Source organism: Cydia amplana, chromosome 7, assembly GCF_948474715.1.
Source record: "Cydia amplana chromosome 7, ilCydAmpl1.1, whole genome shotgun sequence".
In the NCBI taxonomy this organism is placed as follows: domain Eukaryota; kingdom Metazoa; phylum Arthropoda; class Insecta; order Lepidoptera; family Tortricidae; genus Cydia; species Cydia amplana.
In genome coordinates, this window is record NC_086075.1 from 16,384,940 (window position 1) to 16,402,826 (window position 17,887).

General features: G+C 36.2%; 1 protein-coding gene across 1 annotated transcript in view; it reads left to right on the plus strand.

The window, feature by feature from the left end:
* The window catches only part of LOC134649573 (alanine--glyoxylate aminotransferase 2-like), a 393,462-nt gene that overhangs the window by 113,597 nt on the left and 261,978 nt on the right, over window positions 1-17,887 (plus strand). The window lies entirely within an intron of this gene.

Here is a 17,887-nt window from a genome sequence, read left to right on the forward strand (position 1 = left end):
ATGACAGCTGTTACGAAAAGTCACGTGACTGTTTCCATACATTACCTATTTAAGTTACGATTGACGTTTTCTATTAAAGATTGTTGTATTGGCTAGGCCCCCTGGTATTTTTAATCGGTCTCCATTCTTATAGATTTATAAATTCAATGGATAAGTGCTACGTTAAGTAATAATACGTTAGTTTGATTTGGTAGTTGCAGTTAGTTGTATTTTATTTGTTGATATATTATAATTTTTTTGCTTGTATGTAAATTCAATGTTGACGTGTAAAAGTGCCCTTGTGGCCTATTTGCTGAATAAATGTTGAAGTTTGATAATTAATAATAAATAAATAAATAAATATTAATGGACATTTTTACACAAATTGACTAAGCCCCACGGTAAGCTCAAGAAGGCTTGTGTTGTGGGTACTCAGACAACGATATATATAATATACAAATACTTAAATACATAGAAAACAACCATGACTCAGGAACAAATATCTGTGCTCATCACACAAATATTTTCCCTTACTGGGATTCGAACCCAGGACCGCGGCTTCACAGGCAGGGTCACTACCCACTAGGCCAGACCGGTCGTCAATTACTAATTAGGGCGAGCGAAGCGAGCCCTATCACTATTCGACAAACTATGCATTCTTGTGGTACACTTTACGGAAAAACTACTGCACTGTTAGGTTTGAGATTTAACATAGTAATTTAAATTGATGTCTAGATGTGTTATCAAACATAAAAATATCATTTTATAAGCGTAAAAAAATAAATTAAAGTAATAACACTTTGTATTACAACTAGCGCCATCTGTTGGCAAAATAATGAATTAACATTGGCGCTAATGTTAATTATTTATTTCTCTAACAGATGGCGTTAGTAGTAAATAAATAAATAAATATTAAACATTCTTATACAAATTGACTAAGCCCCACAGTAAGCTCAAGAAGGCTTGTGTTGTGGGTACTCAGACAACGATACCTATGTGGTGTTTTCAATTTCAATAATGTCGATGGCGCTTACGCCATTAACATCGATGAAATACAAAAGTGGGTTAAAATCGCTTCGCTTGGTTTGATTCCCAATTTAGCAATTAAGTTTCTGTGAATACCTACTAGAACAATCAATCTTGCTGTATATTCACTGCGGAGGTCAATTTACTCGTATGTTTTGTGACGCTGATGAACTGATCAGTCATGTTGTGTTAGCATACTTAAATCAGGTATTTTCAGTTCGAGAAACAGTTTTGGCGCCATTCATTTATTACGTAAGACGATTTTGGGGTGGAGGGGGATCGAACAATGTCTTATTTTTTCTTACAAGGGGGCGGGAGGGGGTTTTTATAGTTCTTACGTAAGATCACAAAAATGCGATTTTTTTAATTTCTATGAAGTTATAACGTTTAAAATAATAATAATACTTCCACACTCTATGCTATCAAACACGGTGCAGAGTTAGTGTAAATGAGCTCAAGTAACTTTGTATAGGTACAAATAAACATTCATAAAAATATATTTTTGAAAAATAAACACTAAAACAAACTAAACGTGAACTCATTTTTTCATTTAGATTAATATAGGGGGTCGGAGGGGGAGGGGGTCAGCCTATTCTTATTATTTCTTACATAGGAAAGGGAGGGGGTCAAAAACTGGCAAAAATTGTCTTACGTAATTAATGAATGGCGCCTTTAGTGTTACTATTGCTTGGAACTGCTAAAATTATAAATAAAGATAAGCATATTAATACAAAGTTAGTCGTTAAGTCATGTATCGGCCCTAAGTCACTGAACATAGTTATAGTTCAGTGACTTAGGGCCGATACACGACTGCAACTTGTATGGAAACTGCACGCCGACTGCACGCCAATTGCAACGTCGGCGTGCAGTTCAACAAAATGACCCAGAACCCTGGCAGTTCCTAGTGGAACAACTCAGGTTTGGTGCAACAAAGGCACATTATGTTTTAGTCATCCGACTCATCTTGATGAGCACTTAGAAGAGTAGTAGGTACCCAAGATAGAGCTGATGCTGAAACCTGACAGTACCTAGGGGAGCTCGGGTTTGGTGCAACATATATAGACACACGCTGTTTTGGATATCCGACTCGTCATGCGTGATCACTGGGTATACCAGTACCCAAGATAGCTGATGCTGAACCCTGACAGTACCTAGTGGAGCTCGGGTTTTATACAACATAGGCACACGTTGTTTTCGTCATGCAACTTGTTTTGATGAGTACTCTTAGGAAAGTAGTACCCAAGATAGAGCTGATGCTGAACCTTGGCTGTACCTAGTGGAGCTCGGATTTTATACAACATAGGCACACGCTGTTTTGGTCATGCAACTCGTTTTGATGAGTACTCTTAGGAAAATAGTACCCAAGATAGAGCTGATGCTGAACCTTAGCTGTACCTAGTGGAACTCAGGTTTGGTGCAACACAGGCACACGCTGTTTTAGTCAATCGATACGTGAGCACTTGGAAGAGCAGTACAGAAGATAGAGCTAATGCTGAACCTTGGCTGTACCTAGTGGAACTCAGGTTTGATGCAACATAGACACACGCTGTTTTGGACATCCGACTCGTCATGATGAGTACTTGGGTTAGCAGTACCCAAGATAGAGCTGATGCTGAACCCTGGCTGTACCTAGTGGAACTCAGGTTTGGTGCAACATAGCACACGCTGTTTTGGTCATCTGACACGTCATAATGAACACTTAGAAGAGCAGTACCCAAGATAGAGCTGATGCTGAACCCTGGCTGTACCTAGTGGAACTGTGTGTGTGTGTTTATGTGCGGAGCAGCGTGATTACCGCCAGTAGATGTCCAGACGGGATAGTTTTTCGGTCAATTGTGTGGTGTGGAGAGGGTGTGGACGCAAAAATAAATTCAAGGACATTGCCTGGCTGACCCAACATTATGTAGGAAAGCCAGTTGGCTTCTTTACAAAAAGTAAGTACTGGGCGACCGTGTAGGACGTAATAAGCGCTTATGAAATTGTATAATTACGTGTGGATGATTTTGTCGTTTGGACACATTTTTAATGGACAAAGTAAAAGCTGTAACAGACAGGCGTACCGGACAGCAACCGGGGTCCGGTTAGTATATTTCTTTCTTGTTCTCACTTATAGCTGCGTTCTTAACGGACTTATTACGTAGGTAACCACTCGATCGAACATGAAACAAGCTTTGGATTGGATCAAAGTCGCGGTCCGGTACGTTTAGGTAACTCCGCGAGCCCTTACAAAGCTCTGCTTTTTGCTAGTAATAATAACTAACGGGTATAATTACTATATAACGGTCGTACTCGTTACAGTCACCGAAGCCTTTGACCGGCGCGGCCCCGGTTTGAGCCCTTGCTCGTTTTTTGCTGTCGACCATCGCCAGTGGGGAATCGGATGTTTTATTTCCTGCTCGCCCTCTTATCTTCTGATTAAATTAGTTTCAGCCCAAGATAAAGCTATTTAGCGGCCTTTTGGTGAAAATAACTAACTAGGAGTTTGTTGTTGTAGCGATACATTTTGTCGGGACTGTGGTATTTTAAAATAACCTGAACATGGTGTATAGGACTGTATGTTTAGAAAATATTGTTAACCGATAATTCACGGCATTGGCAATCTTTAGATAAATTAATTAAAGCAGGAAGATTAAATGTAATTCCGATTTTTGGATGCTTTTTTTTTGCATAACTTATATAATATCAATGAAAAAGCATGAAGTATGTTAGACATTGAAATTATTTGTAACAATTCATAGATTGCGAATTAAAATAAGAAATAAAACTCCTGATTTTTTTTGATTTTCAGATTTTTTTTAATTCGAAATTTTCCGAATAGGTACTTGGAAATCTTCGAATCATTTTAATATAAGACGCTACAAGCTGCTAAGTCTGTGCGGAAAGAGAAGAGTAGTGGAATGTATGGGGCCCAGTACATGCCACGACTCTTCTCTTTCCGCACAGACTCTATAATCCAGACAGAAACAAAGTTTTATAAATAACGGTGAGAATTAAAATAAGCTGGTGCAGGTAATCCCCTCAAAATTAAAACTAAGTACATTCAAAAAGTCCAAACTCAATAGCAATAAAAATATTTAATAAAATTAGTAACGAAATAAATAACACCAAGTCCGAAAATCTAAAAGATCACCTCATTAAAAAAGCTTATTATACACTAAATGATTTTTTTCACGACCAATAATTGCAATTAAAAAAGTACCCCTACACAATAAATTACATTTAAGTATAATAATCTTGTACAAAAAACTCGATCTCCTCTTAAATAAACTGTTTGCTGTGCCCTACAGGGTGTCATGTTGTATACAATTCTATGCAATAGGTTAAGATACAATGTGATATGCAATAAAGATTATGAGTATGAGTATGAGTATCCCATTTCGGACGCTATTAAACGGACAACTTACCAAATAATATACGGCTCTCCTAAACATATCGCTGGGGGGAGAAATCATAATGAATTTTGTAATGTGACCGAAAATTTTCTGAGTATAATTAAATTTGGACCCGCTCCAGCCTCCACGGACAAATAATTTAAACGGTACGGAAGCTTAAGCTGAAATAAAGTATTAAAACGAGTTTTATGGAGCTCACTTATTTTGAATGATAGCTGAGTTTAACCACTTATACATTAATTTCCTTTATGAATTGCTTCAATCTTGAAGGCGCCGGGTCCTAAGCGTCTTAATATACCAAAGGGTCATGATTGTCTTCTATCACTGTCTTTTTATAATGTTACCTTTATTACGGTATTTATGATTATTTCAACCATTAATAAACTATATTCTAATAAAACATTCCATGCCTAGTAGAAATTGAACCTACTACCTACCTAATTAGTTGATAACTTAATCATTGTCATCAAAGTGACTTACAAAACAAATTACATAATCAGTTTTATTTTATGTGGTCTTATTGGTCTTACAACCTTATAGGGCCTACACCTTGGTATTTACTAGTGGCGGCGCGTTAACATATCTATAGGCAAGCCGGGGGGCTAATTTGGCTTACTTACATATTTCCTTTACAACTCTGCTCAAACGTCCAAAAACAGGCAAGCCGGTGGGAATCGGCTTTTATGGACGCACCGCCACTGGTATTTACATTAAACATCATAATGTAGATAACTATACTGGTATTGAATCAGGTTTTATTTATATTAGAAACAAAAAACTACATTGCAAAACTGCAGGAAAATAAGGAAAAATAGTTATCTTTTTTGGACTAAATTCCGAGTAAAATTTTGAAATAGACTTGGTGGTATTTCAACTGCTTTATTCAGGTTTATCCTAGTAGGTACAATAAAAGGCAATACTTCAGATCTCCCTAGGAGATAAGCTAAACGAGAGAAACGCTTACAATGTGCTAAAATTTTCACTGAGCTGTTATTTTTACCAAAATATCAGATTAGAATTTCAGTTAGCGATGGGCGAGTCGAGTTATCTGATTCGAATAATTCGATCAACTCGACCACTAAACTCTGAGGTAAAGGATAGAATCGGCAGTAGGTTGGTATCCGATCCGCTAACTCGGCGAATGAATCGCCAATTCGCCAACTCGCCGAGCCAACGCTATCACACTGCTACTCAAGCCATTCAAAAATAAACCTTAATTGCGTAGCCCGAAGGCTCTTTTTACAACAACTGCCGCTTGATTCGCCGTCTCAACTCGAGTTGGTACTATGACCATTCAAAAATAAACCTTAATTCCGTGACCCGAAGGTTCTTTTTACAACAACTGCCGCTTGATTCGCCATCCCAAGTATCCCAACTCGAGTTCACTGCTAGTATGGCCATTCAAAAATAAACCTTAATTCCGTGCCCTGAACGTTCTTTTTACAACAACTGCCGCGTAACTCGCCGTCTCAACTCGCTTCGCGCCTGTGCCCGTAACCTTGTCGCGAACCACGCGAATCGTCGAGTCGAGTCAACTCGAGTTTCAATTCGAATCAGCGGCCGAATAAATTCGAATGATTCGAATTGAAAAAAAGTGGACTTGTCACATCGCTAGAATTTCTTACAATTTATTGCGTGCTTAAAGAGCAATTGGATCCGATAAGATTTGGTATGCAAATGTCTTTATTACCATTTTATCATGCGGTAAAATATGAAAAATATGCAAACGGACTTTGTAAATATATCTGCGAGTTCTTTTACAAACAACTTGGCAAAGATCAAAAACCGTTCTTTCAGGGGGCATTTCATTATCATTGATAGAACTTCAATCGGTACCTACTTATGTGTACCTAATCGTTTACCCATTTATGTAGTGAGTAATACGTAAGGTAATAAGTAGGAATTCAAATAGTGATATGAACGTGACTTTCTTGTTATTTCATTTTTAGGGTTCCGTAGCCAAATGGCAAAAAACGGAACCCTTATAGATTCGTCATGTCTGTCTGTCTGTCTGTCCGTCTGTCCGTCTGTCTGTCCGTCCGTATGTCACAGCCACTTTTCTCCGAAACTATTAGAACTATACTGTTGAAACTTGGTAAGTAGATGTATTCTGTAAACCGCATTAAGATTTTCACAGAAAAATAGAAAAAAAACAATAAATTTTTGGGGTTCCCCATACTTCGAACTGAAACTCAAAAAATTTTTTTTCATCAAACCCATACGTGTGTGGTATCTATGGATAGGTCTTCAAAAATGATATTGAGGTTTCTAATATCATTTTTTTCTAAACTGAATAGTTTGCGTGAGAGACACTTCCAAAGTGGTAAAATGTGTCCCCCCCCCCCCTGTAACTTCTAAAATAAGAGAATGATAAAACTAAAAAAAATATATGATGTACATTACCATGTAAACTTCCACCGAAAATTGGTTTGAACGAGATCTAGTAAGTAATTTTTTTTTATACGTCATAAATCGCCTAAATACGGAACCCTTCATGGGCGGGTCCGACTCGCACTTGGCCGCTTTTTACTTAAGTTGAGTAATTGGGAAAAGTTCCCGCACGGTACACCTGCGATTAATGTTGTGAATAACGCTCATTTCGAGGCTTAAAGACTCGAGCCCTAAAGACTCTCGAGGCTTAACGACTCAAAGGCGGCAAAGACGATTTCTTACATCCATACGCGTAAAATAAATAAATACAATTCTCAAATATAGTCGAGTCTTCAAGGCTTACGAGTCTTAAGGGCTCGAGTCTTTAAGCCTAAAAATAAGCGTTATTCACAACACTGCCTGCGATACATGGAAAATAAAACACAGTCACCAATCAAGATCATCCAATTAACCCTTACCTTGTATATAGTACGCGCACTTGCCTCAAATGACCGGCGGGCATAATAATTAAACGGTAGCTTATGGGTGGAATTAAATTAAATACGGCAGTGTATCATCATCTTCCTCGCGTTGTCCCGGCATTTTGCCACGGCTCATGGGAGCCTGGGGTCCGCTTGGCAACTAATCCCAGTAATTGGCGTGGGCACTAGTTTTTACGAAAGCGACTGCCATCTGACCTTCCAACTCAGAGCGTAAACTAGGCCCGTATTGGGATTAGTCCGGTTTCCCCACGATGTTTTCCTTCACCGCAAAGCGACTGGTAAATATCAAATGATATTTCGTACATAAGTTCCGAAAAACTCATTGGTACGAGCCAGGGTTCGAATCCGCGACCTCCGGATTGCAAGTCGCACGCTCTTACCGCTAGGCCACCAGCGCTTCTTACGGCAATGTATACTATCCATTTAATTGTGTGTCCACTTGACGAATTCTGTGTCACTGATCCAATAAAATATTTAATAAATTCGAATCGATTAAACATTATCGACTAGGTACCTACATACCGGTGTAATTCTGTATTTAACGATAACGTCAATTTAAGGATACATCATAGACGCAAACTACTGTTTATATTTATGTAAACGCCGTTTCATATTTGTCTTACGCGATAAAAGCATACGACGCGCTTACGTGAGTTTCGGCACAATAATAAAATAAACCACGACGCGACATTGTTGGCTAACAAGCGAATTATCATAACGAAAGTGAAACAAGACATTCGAACAAAAGAGGCCGCACTCCCGGAAAGATCACGTTCCAGTGTTACATAAAAAGTGGCTTCTAACGCGAAACGTAACCGCTTAACTTTTAAACCGTATACGTGATTCAATTTAGAAGTTGTATCTCCCAAAACAGTCAGCCCGAAAAATGTCTCCAAAATTCATTCAACTTCCCTCCATATTTCAAGATGAATGCTTCCACAGAACAAGTTAGAATGGCGATGCGAGCAGGGTACGTATCGCCGCCGGTTTTGAGCAAACGCTCGCATGCTACTCGCCCGCGCTGACCGAATAACGAAGTAAACATGCCTTTTGCGCCACAATAACCTTCAGATTAAGAAGCCAGACATCAAATCTGTCTAAAGGAGGCGTATCCATTCGCCACGCACACAAGTTTTTACTACCGTTGCGCGAGTGTTAGTAAATGTGGAGAGGAACGAGCGGCAACACCGGTTCCGATACTAACTGCGCGCGATAGCCATTCTAACCTCTTTAATATGTTCTGTGAATGCTTCTGTTTGACTACTTTAAAATACACAGTAACTAATTTCTCATTTCAATCGAGTGAAATGCCTAACTAACGTTTAGAAATGTGTACCTAAACTCAATAAATTAGTTGTATTGTAAATTGTAATACCTACCTACTTACTAATTTTAATGATTATCAACAGCCATTCAATATGTCATAATTATCCTATTGCTAGGGTTTTTCAGGTGCAAATATCTTCGCATACATACATAATAATATATGATAATTTGGCAGGTTTACATTTTGTAGATATCCTGACAATACTTTTCTTGACTGAAAAGCTAGTGGAAAATGGCAGAGAACATTTCATATTCCCAGAGAAACTTATTGTTATTAAGCATAACAATACGACTACTTACATACATCCAGTTACAAATTCATCATATAAATTGAGCAGAATAATCGACGACAGTAATTTAGAAAAAAAAAAAAGAATAATTAATAAATTAAAAAAAATTGGAATTGTGTTAACTTGTTACGAGTTTGATTGACAACAGCAGCTCTAATTTAATTAGTTATATTGTAATACTAATGAGGTAAATTATGTAATTAGAATGATTCTCCATTAAAATTAATTACTTAAATATTCATCACGCCTCGAAACTTTACGGCCGAATAAATTTTGGCATTTTTTGCAATGTTTTTAAATAACCTGGTTGGGAAAACATTTTATATTAATTGTAACATTAGAGGCTTTTGAAGCGTAACGAGACGTAAATGTGTTACTGGATAATGAACATTGAAAATACTATTTAGTATGGATGTAAGTATTGATGCCTATTGCTCCTTTTATTCTAAACTACTAATACACAGTAAAATTCACTCTACGTAATTGTGAAACTATTTAAGCAGTAATTTTGCAGCCATTCATTAATCCCAAGGACCTATTTCGACACGCTGGAGTTACAGTAGCGACGTGGCTATCTTGTAGCTCGTATTTTGAACGTAGTATAATGAGAACGAAATACGTTTTCACTATGACTACGACTCGAATATTTATAGAGCTTTTTCGGTAGCTTGTGACATTCTTATCTCATCAGTACATTGATAATGATAAAGTATTTATGACTAAATAAATATTATTTAAAGGTAATAAATAATGAATTGAATAAATATGATACATGCATGACAGTTTTATGATAAAATATCACATCACATTATCGCCTTATATTAACACAACGTTCGCATTACCAAATTCATTCCACGGCGTTAATTAATTAATAAAGAGCCATCAGTGGCATTTTCATTAAACGGTCTATTGTGAGTTGAGGCTTTATAAACTAATTTAATAAGCCATTATAGCTATCTGGACCAAGGGTAGTCGTTGATTTATAGGAATATGAGAACATTAAAAACGCATTACGAAAACATGACTACGGGCGGAAAATTTTAACAGCATTATATTACAGAAAGGATTTCTCTAACAAGCGGATTGTTAAATAGCTTGGCGGTCTGAAATGGATTTTACTTTCGCAATTATAGATCCTTTGTTAACATTTCCATGTGCGTATGCGTTCAGTTTAGAGATTTAGGATGGTCGTTTTGCGAAAATGTATACATTCCGCTTTTGTTTAATTTTATATTTTTTACTGAGAATCATACATTACATCAATTACATACATAAACAGTGTCGAGATTAAAAAAAAAAAAACATTTTATTGACAGCTAACTAATATGATTCCAATATCATTCTAAAATCGGTTTGATGTCAGGTGCACGTTTCAATTGGCCTGTAGGCTGCATAGCACATGAGCACTGCAAACTGCGACAGTATTTCACTACCCATCCCTCTCTAATTAATTCAATTAGAAAATGAAGAGTAGTCTATCTCGCGCGCGAGATACTATTCTGTACTAAGCCTACGGGGTACACTATGTACATGTGTTAGTTGGATTAAGATTTGGTAAATCTTGACAATATGTTACATTGCCATAAATAATTATATTACCCTTTAAATATAACCGAAACAATATCTGTAGCGCTGTATGCGAGATAATAAGTTTTGTATCATAGTCACTAAAACCAAAAAGCTTTACAGATTAACAAAATATTTTCGAGGAAAATGAGAATATACCTCGTGAAAAATATAACGTCGCGTAGGCTGATGAGCAAGATTAATGAAGCAGAAAGACTTTGATCGATCATGGTTTTACCTAATAAATGTCTCAAGATCCCCCTAGCAACAACAAATCCTTGCCTAAGTCAAATGCGTCGGTAATGGACTCGCTATTCGGCGATACTGTACTTTGATACTGGTGTTTTCCCTTAATGTGCTTGATTTCTTGTGTTTTTCCTCATAAATGTGGAATTCAGCGGCTGGGGGTAAATGTAATTGCTAAGGCAATTAGAAGCATAGGCGAGGGTACCCATACTCATACTCATACTCACGTACTTGCGTTTATTTACACAAGTTTTAACAGCTCTCATTATTAGTCATTATAAATAGATACTAATAAGTAATTTGGTTTAATAATTGTAGTAACCGCAACCTATGTGCTTGCATACCGAATGGCTGTGGATTTATTAAACAGTCGTTACAATATGTATAACTTTTTGTGTAATGATTGAACCCATATTAAAGCGTGTTATTGAATAAATCTTTATCTACTCAAAAATAAGTTTATCCCAAGATACGTGACAACTATGCACAATTGAATATCACGCCCATATACTGTTCGCCTTGCCTCAGGCAAATACCTAATTGCCGCCGCCAGTCGCTCTTTAAGTGCTGCCGACAACACGCCATTTCCGTAATGCGTCTTAAGTACCTTTAATAACTAATATACTCGTATGAGAATGTGTGTACCATAAACAACACATTTCCAATACCAACAAATTAAAATAATGGTTTAACCTATGAATTCATCCAACTTCTCAACAACATGCTGCTGAATGAAATAGTTTAAGCAAACTTTGTCAAGCGCTTTGTGTAACAAGCCCCATTCAGTGTTTAATTAATTTGAGAAAATGCATGCATGGTATTTAAACTATTTACTTGGCATAAGATTTATCTTTATAGCCATATTTCCGTAATATACAGGTGTATTTGAAAATTACAAACGCGAAAACGACTTGAGCGTGAATAACGCCTGTTGTACTCGTATTGTACCGAATTGGCTACACTTTTTCAGGTACAACCATATTCTTATATACCAACCTAGACTACATAGGTACTGCCTGTGTTTGTTAGTAATTCTGTGGTGATATATAGTTTTTTTTTCGTAGTTACGTTATTTTACAATAGTACAATACTAAATAGTAGGGTCTCGAGTCTTTTGAGTCTAAATTTGAAGAACTGGACTCGGATTCATGAGACTCAACGCTAAAAAAACTTCCGAGTCTTTTAATGAGTATCTTTTAAGCGCAACTCACAGCAGTAAAGTAATAAGCGTTATTGTAATATGGTATACCTAATCAATGAATATTTCATTTAGACGCATTAGGAAAACATAATGCATTTTAAATCTCTTTGTAAAATATGTTATAAATAATTAAATTAATTTATTGTTATTATTAAAGCAGAGGACTCAAAGGCCTGGTCTTAACCAACAATACTAAATAGCCAGAACTTCTGAGTCAAGCGACAAGCCATAGCCCTGAGCACATTCAGTGACTTGTGTATTTGCGGACTACGGGTGTAACTTAGGGGGAGCTCCGCGTAAACCTAGAGCTTTGCAAGTGTTTGCCAGATCAAACAAACCGGATCTGCACTCGACAATTAGCGTCCTACGCCCTGAGACATGGCCGGGGGCGGGTTCTACATAGTTTTCTTGTAATATTTTCCGTCAGTACGTGGGTCATTTGCAATTTTGATTACAAAAGATGAGATTAAGTTTTCTTAATTTTCTCAGTTACGTTACGAATGTTAGCTATAAAAATTTGCATTTTTGTATGGTTAATTTTCGTTACGAAACTGAGAATGTTAAGAAAAAATTAGACAAAGGTACAAAAAAAATGCAAATGGCCCACGTACGCGTTTAGGTTTCTCATATTTTTTTCCATTAATGGTTTACACAACTGTTTCTTTATAATGTTGTAAGTAAACATTAGTAGAGTTGTTTCTGAATGATACATTATCTTTTCATGTTTGCTTAGGATGAATATATTATCCCGTTTATATTTGGGGATACTTTCTCTCAGACTCTGTATATGTTAGAATTGAATCATTTTACGGTTTAGACTCAATTGTTTTAAGTCACTCGTGCGACATATTTCGGAGAGCCTAGGTCTCCTTTCTCAAGCACTAACAGTGCGAGCAGCGTTCACGATGGCCGTGTATCGCGTATTGTGTTTTGATATTATTTGGTGATTTAACACATTACCTACACTGTCCTGATTTCGAATATAATAATATTTAATTCCTGGTTCTTAAAATTCCAAGAAAATTATTTGGAAAACTATTTAAATTTGCAGGAACCTATTGACATTATTACATACGCAATATACAAATATTTATTGACCAAATATAAAAGTCTACTGAAACTATAAAATAGCTGCTAACTCTAGGTACATTAAGTATAAGATCTTTGCTATGCTAAATGCATAGAACAAACAAAATGGAATTTAACCCATTACTAATAGAAGCTTTGGCGACTTGTTAATACAAACTACCTATCACCTAGAACTTAGTGCAAACTAACAGCTTAGGAAATGAGGCGTCTATTTACAAAACGTCCTTTTCGTAATTTAAGTCTCATTCTGAATTCGACCTTACGCCTTTGTACACATGGTTTACTTTTCAATCGCTATCAGAAGTGGTAAATGCTCTTGAAAAGTCATGCCTCTATAAGATATAATATCAAACAAACCGAACATATCTGCTGCACCCGACACTTATCTCAGCTTAATTGTTGGATCAATTGTGAGAATTCAATGTTATATGAGCACTCACTATTAATACCTTCAAATGGTTCGATTATTATGGGTATTTTGCCATCATTTTAGATTGTGGGATTCGGTTTTTGGGGTAAACTACGGATGGATAATATTGATGATATTTTACTTATAAAATACAGCAAATAGAATTAAACAAATTAAATCGCTTTAATAAATAAAATTCAGTCGTATGTTTGCAAATGGCTTGGAAATATGGAAATGCACTAATTTTCCTATTTATCGTCCAGATTTCATAAAATAGTTAATAATTACCTACTTTATTGGCGTCAGCGTTAGTGTTTTTGGCACGTCAATTAATATTCGTGATTTTGCAAAAAAATACGCAAATAATGGTCCTTTTTGTAAGTAGGTACTGTCCGCGACATTAAACTTTTAAAAACTCATCAGTATAATAATTCTTATTTAGATATCTATCTATCTATCTATCTATCTCTATCTAACCGGCTCTAACGATTTTGATGAAATTTGCTATATGGGGGTTTTCGGGGGCGATAAATCGATCTAGCTAGGTTCTATCTCTGGGAAAACGCGCATTTTTGAGTTCTTATATGTTTTCCGAGCAAAGCTCGGTCTCCCAGATATTAAATGTGTAAATGATACTGTTGATTTTCTTTAAGAATATTTTTACGTAACAATGAAGCATCTGGCGTCTTTACAGGTCATTTTCCTTTAATATGATGGCCGAACGATTTCAATATGCGGCATATTTCAAACAACTTCGCGCGGCCACGTTCCTTCGCTGTTATTATAGCAGCATAGCAAGTACAGGCAGTTATTCACCTCGGGTAAACCAGCATAAAAGTGTTTACCGCTTGGGTTTATATGTTACGGATAGAGGTCGCACTTCAAATGTTTTTCTGGAGGCCAAAACTCGCTATCGCCTAACATGAGATGGAAATATTAGTCCTCCTCAGCCGTGGCTGGAGGAAACCATCAATTAAATTACTGGAATAAATATTAAATTAAATTCCTTCCTGCCTCAGCCTGACCTTTCTGATTTTTGTACGAATGTGCATTATGAGATTGAGATGCTTCTCATTTCACGGATATTATTTCGAATATTCATCTAATTTTAGCCTTGAGCTATTTATTCACGAATATATTTTTACCCAATTTTCTTTATGTGTATTGCAAAGGCTGTAAATAAATGCATGGAGAGCCTAATGGTAATCAAAACCAGTTCAAAACTGTAACAAGTTGTTAAATATGAATCGGTCTGTAACCTATCACAGAATTGGGAATATTACGCGAAACTCTGCATAGGGGGCGCCACTACCACAATCCATCACAATCTAAGGGTCTACCGCAAAACAAGAAAATCGAATTTTCGTTATCTAACCTGTCTATCACTCTTGCGTATTCGAGCGATAAAGAGGCAAATAACTAAATTTCGTTTACTGCGTTTCCCGGTAGGCCCTTTGTAAACAAACATGCATCAATGCCATATTTTATTATCTGTGAAAGCTTGTCGAAAATCAGTTTAAGGCACAGTATTTATAAGTTACTATATAGTTTACGATAGGTGTTAATGCTGCACTCAGGCGGCAGAACATTTGAGTAATACCCCCTATTGTTGCTTTACAAAATATCGATACATGCTTTAGAAAGGCTTCTACTGAATGCGTAAATTACAATGCTCAAATTACAATGATGTAATACAATACCAAATATTGATTCGTCTCGTATATTGTATTCCTTGTTTCGTCAATATGTAATGCGTATATTTGAAACAGGGTGAAAGTTTTTGTGTATATAGCCCGTAGCCCGCTTTCAAAGTTTTAAGTGGCATCAAAAACTTTTCCTTATGTTGTCCGAATATATTGATTGAAGCTTAAATACTACTTACTATAAATACTTATAACTCTCTTTTAACGTATCGCTATAATGTTAAGGGTTATTATAATTAATTATGTAATTAATAAGCGCATGGATATCGTTGTTAAATGAGTACCTAATAGACATAATATTTTGGAAAACGTGGCATAATATATATGTTTAAAATATATTCTTATTCGTAGACGGGTTCAAAATGTAAGGTGGAATACGAGTGCTACGCCGTAGTCCGTAGCACATTTGTATTTTATATTAACAAATGTAACGAAGTAGGCGACAAATTATATCAGCAATTTGTAGCAACATACGGAATCATCTATTCTTAAGTATTGAAAACTTCCAAAGTTATTAAAATATATGGTAAATAAATATGTAAATAGGCCCTTAGGCAAGCATACACGCTCGTAGGGGTCTTATTAGGAAAAAATAAATCATTAATTGTCCCCAAAATGGAGTTCATTACAAAACCGGTTTCTTTGAAAAAGTCACTTAACCTGTCAGATCCCAGTGGCTCCAATATGAGCCGGAATTGTATGGATTTGAGAGGTCCTGGGAAACGAGGGGTTAATTTAAGCTCAGGAATGCACTCTTGAAATTAAAGGACTTAAAAAAAACATAGTGTATAATGTGACGCCTGGGTAGCCGATTCTCCTTTGTTAGCTGCCTAAAACTACTGAAACGTGTGATTGACAGCAGTACCAATATACCTACCTGCGAGCCAATCCCTACAGGCCGGAGACAGAACGTTGTTAATACGGTTACGATATTGACAATCTGGACGTGGGGAGATTGCTATCAGCTATACCTACTAGTTAATATAGAAAGCATTGGTTTAGCTACCACAATTTAATAGTTGTTTGTTTTACAAGAGAGTGAAGATGTTTTAAATTCCCTCGTGCTAATATTGATACCCGAGCAAGCTAATATTGGTTCCAAAGGTGGAAGTTTGAGCATTGCGATGGTTTAACAAACTTTGATATTGAGTCAAGCACAAAAGTTTTCACCACACTAAAGGCCACCCCACACTAGCGTTTCTTGAGCGCCGGCGTCTAGTCAGCGCTATGTAAAATGGCGTCGTTGCGCCAACGTTGTGTCGAGCAGCAGTCATAGCAGTGGCGTGGCCGTAATACGAAGAAAAAGTGTCATTATTTATTTATTCACAACTTCCTTTTTCATGTCACTAATTAAGAATTCATCAGCAATTATAATAATCAAGTATTCTAGTTGTATATATATGTACATACAACTAAAATACAAATACGTTATATTCATCCACGATTTTATGGCAGATTACAACTTTGCTAATGAATTCTTAATTAGTGACATGAAAAAGGAAGTTGCGAATAAATAAACAAAATAATTCCTAATTCAAAACGTCAGATACCTGCCGTGAACCGACGTGGGGTTGTTTAAAACATAATGTTCCCCGCGTTATTAGAGAAAACTCGTTGAAACGAAAACTTTTCCTAACCCAAATCCTTTCCCGTAACTTTTAGGCGCAGTTCCCTTGATAATCAAAATATTTCTCAAATCCTCTCTCGTTTGAGTTATCATATGTCTATCGTACGTATTTGCATAAAGGCCTGAAGGTGTTATTTATCTGTAAGTCGGTGTTCGTGAATAAACGGATGTTTGCTAATTCTAAGGATAATTAATTTGATAAATTTTTACTTTTTCGCTTTTTACATATAATTTTATAAAACGGGAACTACTTATTATATTTGCTAAATCCATATTAAAGGCCGGCAATGCACTTACAACCCTTCTTGTGTTGCGGGTGTCCATAGGTGACTGTAATCGCTTACCATTAGACAATTCGTCTCCTAGTTTGTCTCCTAAGTAAAAAAAAATCAAGAAACATTCTGAATGTGAACAACTTCCTCATTTTAAAGTTAATTTATAAACTAGATGGATGTCAATATAGTTTAAAATAATATGAGGTACTCCTAACCAAAAAACTGATTAAACCCAATGAAGAAATAAATTCATACGCCGCTGCCAGACCGCACTACAATACAATTTGTAGTTGGCGTAACCACGCGGCGAAACGAACTTCATTCGTTGTATCTAACTGCTAACTATGTTTATCAGTAACATAATCACAATGTAATTTATAATTGATTATTTCTAATAATGTAAGGCCTACTTGCACCATTTCACTGGGGTTAACCGGTTAAAGCTGGAGTTACCATGGTTACAATTTGACACTAGGTTAACAGTTTAACCGCTTAACCCCGGGTTAGTGGGATGGTGCAAGTGGGCCAAATTGAGTATATAGGTGGTATATATATGGTATATAGGTGGGGCTATAATTTTATTACCTACTTTTAATTTAATTTAATGTTTTCTTAAAAATTTTGTTATTAGCTTACATGTAATGTGGTTTCACTCACAAGTATTCATACCATAATTATTTAAATATTAATACCTAATCAAGAAGAAAAACAGTAATTATAACAATGCATTTTTTATTGCTTTCTTAAATGATACACAAAAAATAACAAATAAAAACAGGCAGGAATATTATCTAAAGCAGGTGTAAATATTATCATTGACACTCGTTTCACCAAGTTTATAATTATACAAAAGCCTATCCTAACTAGTGCTTGTTGAGCCATTTA